We start from the raw sequence: 11321 nt of genomic DNA on the forward strand, positions 1-11321 counted from the left end.
TCTCCTTGGAAGAGACTTGAGATAGGCTCCAATCTTCATTTTGTTGCTTTGTTTTGTCATCTTCTTCATCTCATCTTGGAAAAGCCTTGAGATAGCCTCCAAGGAACCTTTGTTTTTATAACTTTGTTTTGTCACCTTCTCCATCTCATCTTTGAGATTATTATATAAGATTTCAATCAAGGCCACCTTTGATCCTATCTTTGCTATTGTGCTGGTTTCACTAATCCATAGTTCTTCATGGACATACAATATGGTACATGGACAAGATTTATCATTTCCACCACAGTATATCCTCGAAAAGAGAAATCACTTGCTCGACTAGTCCAAACTTATCTAGATGAGCTATTGCTTAAACATCTTTCTTGGTGACTATCTATGTATATGAGTGGTGCTATGCATCAGGCTTACACAAGTGCACTCAACAAATGTATAAATGCTAACTTTGATTGGGCTATGAAATAATGTTTTGCATACAAATGACTCTCAACTTATCTTGACTAACCAGGGTGGCAACTGACACCTTGCTTGTGAACCAAGACTCATAAAAGGCAAGCACAAATTCCTAACCCAGAACTTATCATTTCTTGTAAAATTATGTCTAGATTATAGCCACATGCAATTGGGTGCTTGTGAGACAGGAATGTAAGATTTGTGTGTGTGTGTGTGTGTGTGTGTGTGGATGTGTAAATGACACAAACAATCACTTAATTTACCACTTCACAAACAAACAGGAAAAAACCAGTCATTGTTTATAAACAACAAAGAGGGAATGATCGCAAATGGTAGAGACCATTCGTGAAAGTAGCTTTTTCAAATCGAGTTATGTACGAGACTAACGTCAAACCACCAATGATGAAAATGATGAACCCCCAGGTGCAATTGAGTGACAAAAACATTAAGGGAGAAAATGTAACTATAAAACTCCTTTCTTAATCATTTTCTATAGGTTTCAAGACAGGCTACTATATTCACATACAACATTGCTTGTCATCACACCACAATCCCAAGCTACCATAAGGTTTACACACTAATGCTGAAAGCATATAAGAGATGGCTTCTCTATGCAAAATGACTTGTCACTACCTTGTGGATCAACTTGGATTTTGTGATTGGACATGCGTTCGTTTGAACTCTAGGTTTTGGTACCATGTGAGAAGGATGCCATGTTATGAAACATCCGTGACTATGAACTCCATACTTAAGTTATGTAGATCCCTTATGCAAAAAGGCATGATGTGAATATTATATTATGGATGGAACCACGCCCATAATGTGGATGCGATGATATGGAGAATAAGGCAAATCCCAATGTCGCAAAAAGGAGTCAATTCAGGAGGTTAAGTACACTTCTTAATGTGTATTGCTTGGGAGAATAAGCCCCAAGTCAGAAGTTTCATAGAACCTAAGGTGGTTGTTCCCACATAGACCACCACCGGCTGGTTGTGAGCCACCAGCCTGGCCAAATCCCGGCCATTGGCTCGCGTATGGCCTCCATGGTAAAACTCTCCCTTGAACCTATGGATGATTTTGGGCCTCTTAATTAGGACACTGAGGTAACTGACGTTTAGCTGCATCGGGATGGCTACGTTCGGCATAGATTCTAGAAGTCTTGCTCCATGATTTTCTTGAAAAAAGTTATGCTAAGCTTGAATCTCAAAGTCGAGGCCTTCTTAGCTTTTCTACAACAGGCCTGGCATGCTCTTCTTTAAGGACGAGAAATGGTTAGGCTAGTGCTGATCGAATCGGAAAACGTTGCCATTTCCAGGTTTTTTTTTTAAGGATAAAAACTTTGGGCAGAAAATGGACGCCCAAATTTGTAGAGACCTAAGGTCAGTAGGTTGGAACAGTCCCCAAAAGTTAAGCGAGAGCGGATGTACGTACTGACCTGGGGCTACCAAACTGAAAGAGCTTTCCTTTGCTGGAAAAGATGATGACGGCGACCTCGGCGTCACACAGAACGGAGAGATCGTGGGCCTTCTTCAACAGTCCCCCACGACGCTTGGAGAAGGTCACTTGCCGCGTGATCGCGTTCTCGATCCTCTTGATCTTGATCTTCCGGCGCACCGTCCTTGCCGGCTGGAAAACACACCAAAAATGACCAAAAGACCCATATTTATGAGCCGAAGGCAGAACTAACGACAATGGTCTTTAGAGCTTTTGCATGGTACACCGCAAATTTTGCCGGAGATTATAAATTCAGCCAAGCATATAACTTACCTGGAAAAATACACAGAAACGTAGCAGGCGCGAAAGTGTCTCACCTCTTGTAGGAATCTGCAGGTGTGAGAACTATGGCGCCCAACACGACACCAAGACCCCCCAGCCCAAAAAAAAATCACGCAGAAGACCTATCCACTGGTACTGTAAAGATTGTGAAATACTGAATTAGGGCACGAAACGAGATTAATGAACTTAGCGGGGGCGACGGCTAAATTTAATTCGAAGAAAAAGAAGGTGTTCTTTTCCCACGCCACCTACTCAACCCCTCTGTACTTGAGCCCAAAAAAGTTTGAAGTGACACACTATCATACACACTCTCTCTAGTGGTGCTCGAAAATACCATATTTTTCAACCAAACAAATAAAGAAGATTTTTTTGTTTTTTTTCCCCTTTGGCTTGGTTTGAAATTTGAAAATAACACACTAGATGTCATTGCTTGCATAAGAGTAGATTTAACAAGTTTAACTCAACTCAGCTAGCAGGGCTATTTTGAGCTTTGCCACCCTTGGCGGGTGAGACAATGGTGGTATGGTGGCGCAGGCCGAACGAATTAGAAGTCTAAAAACATTGTAGTTCTTGCTCTCACACTCATTTTGTTTTTAATTGCAAATTGTCTTGGGCAAGAGTTAAAGAAGAGTTGCTTGATTTGCTTCTGTTGGTGCTTATTCCAAATTCGAGCAAGGTGTCATGTGGCACCCTTTCCCTATTTCCCTCGTCATTAAGCCACGTGGCACTTTTGGTCTTTTGCTTTTCCAACCTTGCCTCAGCTTTACCGAGCTCTATTTATTTAAAAAATTCCCAAATATGTGTGTGTATATGTCTATAGACACACACACACACACACACACACATACTCATATATATGATACACAAATTATATATCTACTCATATATATATATATATATGTATGTATGTATGTATGTATGTATGTATGTATGTGTGTGTGTGTGTATGTATGTATGTATACATACACATACACACACACACACACACACACATATGCATGTATATTTGTGTGTGTGGGTGGGTGCATGTGCAAATACACAAATACATATATTAAGTACATGTTAATATAAAAAACTAAATATATATATATATGTGTATTTAGTTTTTATATTAACATGTACTAAATATATGTATATATACATGCATATTTATATACATATATATATGTACACACACACACACACATATATGTATATGTATATACATATATGTGTGTGTGTATGTACATACATACATACATACATATATATATACATATATGTGTGTGTGTATGTACATACATACATACATACATATATATATATATGTGTGTGTGTGTGTGTGTGTGTGTGTGTGTGTATACATACTTACATACATACATATATATATATATATTATGTACATATATACATATGTAGCTCTATTTCAATCTTCATTTGTGTTGGTGATTTTAACTATAACTATAATATAGATTTTTAGTAATCTTTTTAATTGATATTTTATCAATAATTCTCTCTTTTCTAGTGTGTAGGTCCACGAACGAAGAAGACATCCACACGTGATGGTCTGTGTTATATCTGGAGATGCGTCGGTTGGATACCGTGTTGGGCGGTGATGTCATGCATTGCCCGTGGGGTGGTTGATGTCTCTAGAAAGTGGTAGCTTCACTTTTCTTTTGATCACTAGATCAATTGACCAATTCTCACTACTTTTACTTTTTTTTTTATTGATCTATTTTTTTACTATATAGTGAGGATGGTCTTTGCATGTTTAGTTGAATATCGTCACTTATTCGATGATATTAGTAACACATACATATGCTTATTTCTCATGGAGAGAGAGAGAGAGAGAGAGAGAGAGAGAGAGAGAGAGAGATGTATATGTACATGTATATAACGTAGAGAGCGATAGAGACATACATGTCTGTATAACATGGAGAGAGTTACACACATACATGTAGGAATATTCATTGTATGTGTTATAGCAATGTGCAATTCCATGACATTTAGAGCCATTGGTATTGAGCTCAGAATGAGTATGGCATTTCATCCTCAAACAGATAGGGAAATTGAGAGAGTAAACTGAGTTTTAGAGGATATTCTTAGAATATATGCCAATGAAAAGCAAACCAATTGGATTGAATTCTTACCATTAGGCGAGTTCGCTTACAATAGTTCATGGCATAGGTCCTTCAAAATGGAACCTTTCAAAGCCGTTTATGGACAAAACTGTAATACGCTGGTGAACTTTTCAGACCTAGAGAACCGAGTTGAGGTTTCCAAAGAGATGCTTGACAGGATGGATGAGGAAGTCAAGATTATCAAGGAGTGTATCAAAAAGGCTCAGCATAGATAGAAACTCTATTATGACCAGAAGCATGCACCCCATGAGTTCAAAGCTAGTGATATGGTGTTTTTGAACGTCATTCCGAAGAAGAGTAACTTGATTCTTGGGAAGGATAGAAGACTCTCACTCCATTTTGCTGGTTCCTTTAAAATCTTAAAGAGGGTGGGAACATTGGCTTACGAACTAGAGTTATCTAGCAATATAAAAGTGCATCATGTTTTCCATGTGAGTTTATTGAAAAGTTATTTTGATTGTCCTTCTATTGTTTTGCAGGACAAATGTAGGATTCAAGAAGATGGGTCGAACCTCAATTCATTTTGGATAGAAGGACAAGGCAACTTAGAAATAGGACTATAGTTGAAGTTTTGGTTAAGTGGGATGTATATCCCTTAGAACATCCATCATGGGTAGACTTAGGTTCTTTGCATGCAGAATTTCCTTCATTTAAACCTTGAGGACAAAGTTCTCAAAGGAGCAATTGTGACACTTTATTTCGTATAGGTCATTTTCAGGTAGTTGCCATTTTCGTGGGTGATTTTTTTATTAGGTTAGGGGTGGAATTAGGAGAAGTTTTGTATGAGAGAGTTTTCCCATTTTGTGCCTAGAACAACTTTTCTCGAGTGAAAATTTTGTGATTCGCATTATTTCACATCCGTTTGGTGACTTCAAAGAGGTTTTTGAGTGATTTTGTGCTAAAATGTACCTAGGATTTCGTGTCGAGATATTGCAAGTCCTAAACAATGGTCAAGAACAAAGATTTAGCCTCATATGAACAAATACAAAGTTAAAGAGGAGAAAGGAATATTTAAGATGAGCTATTGATCATCCTCATCTTTTCATCGAGAGGCACAAGCAACGCACCATGAGAAAGGGCTGATTTCTTGGTGTTAAAAAAAAAACGTAAACTCATGGGAATGATGACCGTGTGTGAAGAAGGCTTTCCGAACACGTTTTTCCAAAAAAGGACTACATCGCCAAAAATATGGCATGTGGCTCGAGAAAACTCACAGAAAACCAAAAAAGAAGAAGGTTGTGAGTGCGTGCGTGAGTGTGAGTGCGAGTTGTTTTCATGAGAGAGAGTGCGAGTGACATAGCTGGGGGTGGTCGGGTGTTTCGAGCTCTTTCTTCCAAGAGTGCTTCATATCAAATTGTTGTAAGAAATTTCTTGATTATATTCAGAGTTGTTCTCTTTTTGTCTTGAAAATTCATGCAAGTTCTATTTTGTTTGAATTGTATTGTGATTTTTTGAGCTGAAGTCTCACATTATGCAAGCCTCCAGGAAGCCACACTTGGATGTGGCTAGACAAATTCTCATGTACATAAAGTCCATAGTTGATTATAGACTTCTCTATGAGGTTGGCATTGAGATACAACTACATGGGTACATGAATGCTAATTGGACTGGTAGTGTCATAGAAATGAGATATATCAATAGCTTTATGTTTTCTTTTGGGAGTTCTACTATAAGTTAGAGAAGTAAGAAACAATCAATAGTTGCCTTGTCGATTATAGACACAGAGAGTACATGGGCACTGCTATGACAACTTGTGAGGTAGCTTACTTTTAGATCTTCTTGGTGATATGGGTGAGTATCTTGTGGATAGGAGTATCGCCATTTATTGTGATAACATAAGCAGTAGTGTATCATGTTATGTGACGCTCCTGCTTAGCATGCAAGTGGCTTATGAGCAGAAAGTTTGGAATTCCTGGCTCACACTTAATGGTCACTAGGGCGTTTGACACATTTCGATTGATCTGGAACGTGTGCTTGTCCCACTTGAAATCTTGAAGAAACTTGTGAAACCACTGAATACCCAAAATAATGTTTGCTCCTACAAGAGGGAAAACCAAAAAATCACGCACAAATTCTATGCCCTGAATAACTAACTTAGCACCTAGAGCTTCATACTTGACGCTCGTTGTCATGCCTATGCTAAAACCCTCAACTTGTTTATCCACCAAAGTCAGTTCGAAACGAGCATGCCTAGCGACCTGTTCCGTGACCACATCCTCCGTGCTGCCATCTCGCTGTCAAACAAGATGACTCTCTGGCCACCTATGTAGCCAAAGGACTTGAGCAATTTGTTACGCTCATACTCCTGGTCATGGGTGCCCTTCTGCTTATCTTCGAGCTCCCGACTGCTCCAACTAAAGCACCGGGGTTTGAAGAACTAGGGGCAGCCACCACTGGGGTCTGTGTGGCAGCTGGGCTCACCACACGAAAGCTGTGGAGGCAGTGGCGGCGAGCTTTGGAGGGTTCTTAGCCAATCCCAAGAAGTATGTCCTTTTGTATAACAAAAGAAACATCTACCCTCCTTCTTGTACTGAGAAAGCTCCTCAACACTCAACTTGCCACCTGTCTTGCCTGCCTCCACTTTCTAGTCTGGAGTAAGCTTAGACGCATTGTTTAAGTTCTTGGAGCCAGAGACTCCCGGGCTCTGTCCTGGGGAAGACCCCATCTAGTTCTAGCTTTTGCCCCCCGAGAGGCAGTAGCCTTGGGAGAAGCCGGCTGGGAGGAAGTCTTGGGCTTGCCACCATTATGCTTCATTTCTGCACTCTGCACCAGCAAGAGTGCATCTTCGAAGGTGGCTAGCCTAAACATATGCACCTCCCATTGGATTTGCTTGTCAAGGCCATACAAAAACTGCCCTTTCTTATCCATATCAGATAAGCCTAATTGTAGACATAAAGTCGAAATTCTATTGGCAAACTAAAGGACTAGTTGCACTTTCTGACGTGCTTCCCTGAACTCGTCTTCGAGTCGCTCAAGGTAGTGGGGCGGCAGAAACCACTGCTTAAGGTCGCGGACAAACCTAATCTAGTGTGGGCATGAGCCCACTGAGTCCACCAAGGAATGGCCTCACCTTCCAAGTACCAACTAGCTAAGATCGCTCTGTCAGTATTGGTCTTTCTAACTACAGCAAAGTAAGCTTCAAATTGATATAATCATGAATAAAGAGTTAGGGGATCGAGTTTACCATTATACTTACTGAAATTCATTTTCTCGAGAAAATGATTTCAGGGCGCTACCGGTGTCAATCTGGCATCCAAAGCTGCTAGGTAACGCTCGTGCTCCACGCGTCGCATGGCTTCGTCTCTTCATGTTATCGGATCTCCAATGCACGCATCTGCAACTCAAGCAAAGAGCTCGGCTGCGGCTGTGACCCCCCGTGAGAGGGTCCCTGTGTCGAGGATCTGGAATATGGGATATGGAAGGAAAGGGAGGAGGAGATGGAAAACACAACGCTGGGGAACGGGTATGCTCTTGCAGCACCAAGATCTGCGCCTTTTGCTCGTCGAACTTGGTTTTTTGTTCTGCGATTGCTCGCATCATCTGCTGGAACATATCTGTAACACTCAAACCTGGTGCCCTAGCTTGGCTGCCTGGTGCACTCTGGTCCCATGGTTCTTGGTCTCTCTCGAAGCTCGCCATAGTAGGGAAACGCACTTTCTTTTCGGAGCGCAATCTGACCATCCACTATCTGTGTGTGGGAGACGTTTGGAGGCTTCCGGAGGCTGAAAACCAACCGTCCTTCGAGGGACAGGAGTCACTCCGAAAGGGGTAGTCCACCAACCTCTGAAAACCAACCACACGAGCAACAAAAATTTTTAATTTCTTTGCTGAATCTTTGCACTTGAAGTAGGCTCTAATACCACTAAAACATGCAGAAGCTTCGGATAAGATCGGTAACTTCAATGCTAAGAAATCAGCACTCTTTTCGGGACGAAATTAACGCACAAAACTGAATGAAGATGTGCAAAAAATAGAGAGAGAGAGAGAGAGAGAGGGAGAGATGGAGAGGACATGGTATTGGGTCCCAAATACCCTCTGTAGGGCCCCCAGCACGGATGATGTATTTGCTTTATTAGAATGATGTGAATCTGAAAAGAAAATACAAAATTCTTGACCTTTCTTGGCTGAGAAATCTCTGACCTTGACCTGTAGTCCTTCACCCCTTTGCTTTAGCAACTCCTTGGCTTGTCTAGCCTTGGCTCTTGGTAAAATATGAGATAAAACAACGGGATTATGGCTCATCTATCTATACTACTCCAGGATGAGCAGTCGGCCAGCTCACTTTCTGCCCACGACTATAAAATCATCTATCTATACTACTCCAGGATGAGCAGTTGGCCAGCATTAATCTAGGCGGCCAGCTCACTTTCTGCCCACGACTATAAAATCAGCATTAAATGCTGAAAATAACACATATAAAAAGCTGCACTTCATTCCCTAGATGGCTGGGCATCATGCGCCTTAATTCCAAGAGGCTGGGCGGCACTGATTTTGCAAGTATCTTGGGGCTAGGCAACCTGTATGGGCTGCCCCACACCTGCTCTACAGCCATATAATTGCTTCATGTACTATCCCCTGGCATGCCCTGGGGCTCTCCTATAGCCCCTCCATGGCTGGTGGGTTTAGCCAGGGCCTTCCTGGCCCTCATGCCCTATGGGGTAGCCCTATGGGGGGTTGGCCCCTTGTTCTAAAAGCAAACCCTAACTAACTACATAGTGATCTGGCATCCGGTACCATACCAGATACACAGAATCAGTGACATCATTCCAGAGGGAGACTCACAGTGCGGACTGGCACTGTATCATGTGCAAGACAATGCACACCTGACCTCGGACTCCTGTGCAGGACAGTGCACACCTGACCTTGGACAAGTGAGATGGATCCCTGGCTGACTTGTCCCGGACTCGGCTCACATGGGACGAGTTTGACTCGTCCCGAACTGGGCTCACATGGGACAATGCACACCTAACCTTGGACAAGTGAGATGGATCCCTGGCTGACTCATCCCGGACTGGTCTCACATGGGATGAGTTTACCATCCCAGGTCCTGCACCTTCTGTACAGATATGTCGACATGGCATCCAAGTACGGGATGCACGTGACAAGTGATATTGTCTTTTTGCAATCACAGTCATCAATAGTAGCGAAGCTAAAGGAGGTAACCCTGCAAGCCAGATCAAGGAAGGTACTACTAACACGAGGGCAACCTAGGGATTCACAAGTTATGAGATAGGGGGTAATGACTATAGCTTGATCTTGATCGTCATCCATACATGTCTGTATAGTTGTGCCACATTGGCATTCACATTGGCATTCTGTATGGTAGCCCACTATCGTACATCCTTGCAGTCCCATGCTTGAACTTTTCTTATACATCCCCATGATCTAGTACATGTTTGTTAGTCATTGGTGGCGAGCCCCCACATGTCCTTATAGTTGCACCATGTGGCGATTTGTATGACCGTATGTACACCGCCACCATGTTAGCCAGAGTAGCAATTATGCCCTGCACCATGTGCCACATAGGTCATCATCACCGCTACCTGTTGCATCATATTAGTGCTATGTATAGTCTATACAATAACAGTCCGTACAGTTTGTACTGCCACACTATCACTAATGTACTTGCTTATGTGTGGCACTTATGGCTATACCCTATGTATGGTGGCGTGTTCTTGTAGCTATATCCTCTATAGGGCATGTGCTTGTAGCTATATGCTATGTACGGCATGTTCTTGTAGCTATATCCTCTATAGGGCATGTACTTGTAGCTATATGTACGGCATGTACTTATAGCTATACCCTCTATATGGCGTGTACTTGTAGTTATACCCTTTGTACTACCGGCGCTTGTAGCTATACCCTTTGCACCACATGCACTTGCTCGTTTCTATAGTACCATTTGTACTTGTTATACCCTCCAATGTACTGCATGTACTTGCTCGTTTCTATAGCACCACTTGTACTTATTGTTGTTGAGATGTCAAGCTCAACACGAGCTGACACTTATGATATGCTTGGGTGACTGTTTCTGCCACTTACATCACTAGCGTGTTTGGTAGGATGTTCACATGATAGATCTTTGCCAGTGATTCTACAGCTAAACTTTACTAGCTACTAGTTCACTATTGAGTTATTGCATACTTATCTAGTCCACCATTGGGTTATGGCATACTTATCTTGACATCTCACTCACTTAGTGTGTTCACATTATGGACTGCATGTACATAATATTTTAGTACTTATGTTGTATTCTCTTTATCTTTTGGTAGCCCATTTTTTGTTAAGAAGAAGAAGAACAACAATTATTAGCCTCTAATCTTTGTTCTCTTCTAGGGTTTATGTGAGTGTGTGTGTGCTTGCAAGAGCTCAAGCTCTCTTCCTCCCTGCATCTTTTCATGTTATCAAAGCTTGATTCATGTTAAGAATTTTACCAGCAACAACAAGCAAGAGAAGCACAAGAAGCGGTATGAGGGTAAGAGCTTCACCTACTCTTTCCCCTTTGTATTGGCTTTACACCCTTGTCAGGAGCTCTTCAGGAGGCACCGGTAAACAAACTCTGATTAAGGAGCTGTCTTCGCGAAAGCGGAGCTATAGGGCATTGACCTCCATTTTTTAGTTCGCAAGCGTTCGCGTGCACTATGGGTAAGTTTCGATTCCCTGCAGATTTCTATTTTTAGAACTGCAAGAAGGGCATTTGGTTGTCCAAACACTGTGTGTACTACAAAGAGGTTAAAGACTAGAGTTTTGGCAAGATTTCGAATGGGCCAGATAACCCAGGATATTCAATTTTCTCTCATTTTTTCAGGTGGAGAGGTTTGTGGCATATCTGGTTAACTAGGAATGCCTTCATATTTGATGCAAAAGTGGGTATTACAGCTCACATAGGTCGTATAAAAGGGCTACTATTGTGACAAGTCTCTTCCTTGCGGTCAACTCATTTGGTGGAGAATGACATGGCTATATATTGGATGA

General features: G+C 41.7%; 1 long non-coding RNA gene across 1 annotated transcript in view; it reads right to left on the reverse strand.

The window, feature by feature from the left end:
• The window catches only part of LOC147621234 (uncharacterized), a 49385-nt gene extending 46908 nt beyond the window's left edge, over nucleotides 1-2477 (reverse strand). The window contains exons 1-2 of the long non-coding RNA XR_015269881.1: nucleotides 2262-2477; nucleotides 1886-2076 (exon numbers count right to left, since the gene is read on the reverse strand). This is a non-coding gene — a long non-coding RNA (uncharacterized LOC147621234). The remainder of the gene's footprint in view (nucleotides 1-1885; nucleotides 2077-2261) is intronic.
• Between the last annotated feature and the right edge of the window lie 8844 nt (nucleotides 2478-11321).

The sequence above is a fragment of the Cibotium barometz genome, chromosome 30 (genome assembly GCF_041138505.1).
Source record: "Cibotium barometz isolate CiBa-2024 chromosome 30, ASM4113850v1, whole genome shotgun sequence".
Classification (NCBI taxonomy): Eukaryota; Viridiplantae; Streptophyta; class Polypodiopsida; order Cyatheales; family Cibotiaceae; genus Cibotium; species Cibotium barometz.